Source organism: Aptenodytes forsteri, unplaced genomic scaffold (assembly GCF_000699145.1).
Source record: "Aptenodytes forsteri isolate BGI_AS27 unplaced genomic scaffold, ASM69914v1 Scaffold143, whole genome shotgun sequence".
Taxonomy (NCBI): Eukaryota; Metazoa; Chordata; class Aves; order Sphenisciformes; family Spheniscidae; genus Aptenodytes; species Aptenodytes forsteri.
In genome coordinates, this window is record NW_008794951.1 from 4,959,374 (window position 1) to 4,964,649 (window position 5,276).

The following is a 5,276-nucleotide window of genomic DNA, read 5'->3' on the forward strand; positions in this document are numbered from 1 at the left end:
GAAGCCTTCTCTTCTCCAGGCTGAACAACCCCAACTCTCTCAGCCTTTCTTCATAGGAGAGGTGTTCCATCCCTCTGATCATTAATCGTAATGATGTTGCTCATGCTCTCTGACCTGATACATTTAGACTACTTAACTAAAAAACAGATTTTAACATTTAAAAGTCATACAGTACTTACATCAAAAGCATGCCTAGAGCAACACCAATTCAGACATCATAGTTACATGTATTTACTTGTGGCCAGTAGCAATTACCTGCCACTTGTTATGCAACCGATGGCAAACAGAAAGAAAGGAAAACCGACTTACCTGTGAGATGTAAGTATCATTTAAACAGGAAAAGGAAGGGGCTCTATTAAACCACTTGAGAGCACTTATGATTTCTTACCATCAGAGTTCAAGGGCAAATCATACCTATGATGTACACCAACAAACCACCTTTGCATATCAGGTCATAAGCTTCTACCTGCACTTATTCCAGAGTGGATCTTTGGAGTCAACATGGATTGCTAGATCACGGAATCTCCTGTTTCTTCTTTACCATCACAGTTACAGGGTGTAAAATCCTTCCAAGTGTAACCTCTTAGTAATGGAGTCTGCAGCCCTTACCTTTCCTCAGGTGGATCCTCATGACTTTACTGATCTGAGACTGGATTATGCCACTAGTGGGTCTTCTCTTTTAATGTCTAAATGATATTCCCCATTCGCATGTACTCACTAAATCTAAATTTTCCAGGGAAACCGTATGAGCTTTCAAGTCTCCTTGAAAGCCTTCTCAATTCAAGCCATAACTAGAACACAAAAAGCATGCCAGCAGTACAAGCTTCAATGGGATACTGTGCATGCAGAATGCATACTAGTATTTGCTCTTCTGCACTGAAGTTTTTAAGTCAGTTAATCAAATTCTTCAGTAATGCATTACAAAAAAAATTCTGTATCCTACAAAAAAAAGCATAATTTACAAAAAAAACTTGCAGTCTGGATCTACCTGTTTGCTAAATGCCAATTCTCCACCAGGCTTCCTGTCTTTAAGAAAAATGCACTCTAGAATCCCTCATGTTGCCAATTCTCTGCTGGACTGTGAATGGCAAGCTGTACAACTCAACACAGACTGCTGAATTTGTTTGCAAAGAATCAGAAACGCTCCCTCTCCCAGAAAAACCATTCTCTTGTTCTCTAATGTGCCCTGTATTTGAAAGGGCAAGTCATTGTCCCCAAAGGACTCAATATGAACAAGTGCAAACAAACAAAAGTTCACAACAGCCAAGTGACTGCTAATTCGGCAAACAAGTTAGAAGTGTGCCAGTTGCCTGCCCACTCCTATTTTATAGCAGGTGTAGGTGTATATATATATATATAATATATATATTTATACCTACACTATAGCAGGTAGTTTTGAAGATATTAGAAGGAAGACCTTGCACTAACAAAAAATAATATCCTGACAATGAAGTTCTACAAACGGCAGCAAGTAGCAACAGCTTGGCAGAAAGTTTGGCAGATATTTTTTCAGTGCCACCAGATCCTATCCACTTCTGGGTATATGTTTCTTTAAAAAAAAAATAAATCTTGTAGCTTGTACATGGAAGCCAGGTATTGAATAAATAATAGCTGGAGGGAGTAAAAAATCTTCAGTTCTGTCTGGACTGTGATTTCTCCTGTCTCCATTTGAAGGTTTTCTTTTACTGTCTTAACTTCTCACAGAATTTGACTCCCACCCTATTTTCAAAGTAAATCACAATTTCCAACAAGACCTAACATAAAAGTTTGTAGTATTACTTTTTCTAATTATCAGCCCAATCGCTTCCTCCTTTCAAATTATATTGAAAATGTAGCTTAGGGTGATATCCCTGGCTTTTACCCTGGCAAGCTTTCTTGTAAGAGAATTACAAGCTCTCTCACAAAGAGACATGATACAGTAGGACACGTGCTATCGTGGACACTAAGTAACTTATCTGCTGATGGACTCTGATCTGTTAGTTAGATATTTCTCATGCTTTGTATCACTGTAACAAGGAAAAGCAGCACCTGCTTCAGTGGTAATAAATATAATTATTGCTAAGGCCTGTTTTCTAGCAACTGTCAGAGGTCTATTCCTTGTAATTTATGCTAACACTTATTTCTGTCCACTTGTACTCACTTATTGCTTCTCCTGTATTTGTTCCACGTGTAATTTCTTTCTCTTGCCATGATTATCTTGTTTCCTGATTTTTTCTTAATATTTACTCTGGTAACTGAGTTCTAAAGTGGAAGTTCAATCATGTGAGTGGATCAAAGAAAGCAGTAGTTTCCCCTCTATGCATGTAACCACGTACAGCCAGTAGCTGTTAAATCCAGCTAGATTAGGTGGCATGACAGAAGTGAGCGGGTTTTTTTAGGAACCATTTGTCACATTACCTCTAGAATCAGCATTACATCTGTAGGAAACCTATGCCTGAAGGCTGATCTGTGGCTTTCTAAACCCACCCAGTCGATTTTCTCTACTCTGCATCCCCTGCAGGGAACGTATACCTCCCACATTGTCAAAAGCTGATGCGGTTGACAGGAAAGCCTATGGGATAGCAAATCCAGCTTCAAAGTTTTCTATTAAGAAAGCCTTCAGTTGCTTTCTGCTCATTCTTCTTGAAAGATATCCCCTCAGGCCACTGTAGTTCTATTGCTAAAGATTTAACTGATGATTCCACAAGAGAAATGGAAATTGTATCTGTTATATAATGATATACTGTACAAAAAAAAAAAGACACTGTAACAGTTAAAATGACATCCCCTACTCAGGCTTTCCTCCAACTTTCCTTTGAGAACATGTACAACTGATGCATCAGACTCATCCTCTTTCATCTGCTGTGTTTAGTTCCATCTTCCACTACATGAATTGCTTCTCTGAATACACATAATACCACGGAGAAAGTACCATTCTGAGTTTGTCTCTGTTTAAAAAGAAGTAGACTAAGGACTATGATGAAGTCATTCACAAACCGTTCTTTGCTTCAATCCCTAAGAAAGGGGAGATTGGGACTACCCTGCCCAACTCATTCACGGGGCAGCACCATACTTTCGGGTGTGCTCTCTTTCAAGTAACAGGCAGGTACTTTGCCGGGCACAGAAAGTTTGATACTTCTGAATTCCACATCTGCCTATGTATGTTATGCATTAATGGGTCCGGTCACATCCACAGTCTCTGGCATACAGCCTTTCCATTCATTATATGCAACAACCCAGCGAAGAGGTTGCGCACCAATTACTTAGATTTTGTTGAAAAACACACACCCCAACTTAACACAAAAGTGTAACCCAGTCTACTTGAAAACACTTACTTTTGTTTTCTCTTGCTCAGAAGCCTCCAGATTCAATAAGTCATTTCAACTGTAGAAAGTATAGAGACGCCCACTTCAGCGTGAGATGAGAGGACAACAGTGTGTTCATTCCTTCAACTTTCAAACAACATTTGACTTTTGTGCTGTAGCTGGCCCCTGACAGGAATGGAGCAGGTAGGAAGACATTGTTAGCACTGCCAGAATATTTCAATTGACATTACTTTTTAAAAAACTTCAGAAAGGAAGCAAAACCCCAGAATAGTTGCTACTGAAAACATTCTGGCGAAAGGAAACAAACAGTACTAGTTCTTTTTATGTTTTATCTTCTGTCACGAGGTTTGGCATCAAGTAGTTGGAATTGAGAAGAACCTTCTCTTCTAAAACTTTAAGATACGGTTTTGAAGTGTTTCTAATGTGTAAGCCTTACGCAGACTTTTAACCATGCTTATGTTCCCCATACATATTTGGGCATCTTTCTGCATACAGTTAAGCATTTCCTCTCTCGTCCCTTCCCAAAGAACACTGCCATTTATTTGTTTCTCTTCCCAAATACATTCAGGAATTACTTTCATATGAAAGCTGCTATGCAACTTGGCGAAGTCAGAAGGAATAGACCATGAAACAAAACTTAATTTTACCTGATTCGGGTTCTTAGAAAAATTAGCACGTTGTCTCCTTTAAAAGAACACACAATATTAAAGATTTACAGTTACTTCTCATTAAATTAGTCTTGCGTTCTAAATTAACTATTGTTAGTTAACACTGCAACTCTACATATCAGGAATACATTAACACTAGAGTTTGCTCAACCTCAGTGATGCTACAAGCCCGCCTCTTCGCCAAGTGCATCTTTTGGAAGTTTCCTTCTGACCAAGCATAGAATGATAAACAGTACAAAAAGGGAAAATTCTGCATTTTATTGAAAATACCTCTACATCTCATCTCTTGTGACGTTTGCCACACAATGAAGCTACATACAGCCCCAAAAGTTCTGTGTGTTAAGGCTCATTGCACTTACCAGCTTTGTTAATAACTGTACAGCCTAACTTTTTTTAACGACCTAAACCACAAATTTACATTAAAAAGAAAACTACAGCAGGAAAGAAGTTTTGGTTTTGCACAGTGTTAATCCTGTACCATGAGATATCTGCCCTTCAAATCTGGTTAATGATAAATAGATATATGGCTACTAGCAAGCAACGAGCAGAATACTGCCCCAAAACAGGTATTATGCAGTAGAGACCAGGTACTTTTTAAACATATCTAGTTTTGATTAGTACTTGTCATGACAAGACAATCTACAGGCCAACTGCAAAACACTTAACACCTACACGATTTTAAAACTGAATTTGCCTATGTTGCTTTCTACAGTACCAAGAAAAAAGGGGCTTTCTGTGAAAAGAAAAAAGCTAATACCCTTCTTATGCTCTTAATTACATGTACATCTGAAAAAACCCCCACAAAAAACAAACCAACCAAAAAACACCAATCACACAAAGCAGGAATTATGCTTTTTGACCGCCATAGCACAAAGACCAGCAAGCAGAAACAGTCTATCATCTTCAAGAGTCATTTCTTGTTTTAAATCAACTAAAAACCTTTGCTCTGAAATGGAAGGTTTCAGCTTTTCAGCCGTGAACACTGAAAGAAGTCACATGCTTCAGAACAAAATTTAAGCCAGTCAGAAATGACTACTACAGTGGCTTAAAAGTCTGAAAGCGAATCAAGAGCACTCGGAATATTTTCATATCACAGGAGAGAATTTCTTTTTACAGGAAAGGTAAAAATTACAGTTCAAAGGTGTCTTTGCTAAGCCATGACGCTGGGCTATGCGCTTCAGCAACGTCTCGCTTCCAGATTGATTCAGCACATCAGGGCGTGAGTCAGGAGAAGCCGGAGCCGAACAGCAACAAGCAGCCTCAGCAGCCGTGTCCCACCAGCCGCAGGGCCCCGCCGGCCGCT

The 5,276-nt window shown here is 39.1% G+C and overlaps 1 protein-coding gene across 1 annotated transcript in view; it reads right to left on the reverse strand.

The window, feature by feature from the left end:
- Positions 1–3,985, reverse strand: part of MTM1 (myotubularin 1) — a 45,496-nt gene extending 41,511 nt beyond the window's left edge. The window contains exons 1-2 of the mRNA XM_009275337.1: positions 3,953–3,985; positions 3,315–3,470 (exon numbers count right to left, since the gene is read on the reverse strand). The gene's annotated coding sequence lies outside the window, so the exon portion shown is untranslated. The remainder of the gene's footprint in view (positions 1–3,314; positions 3,471–3,952) is intronic.
- Between the last annotated feature and the right edge of the window lie 1,291 nt (positions 3,986–5,276).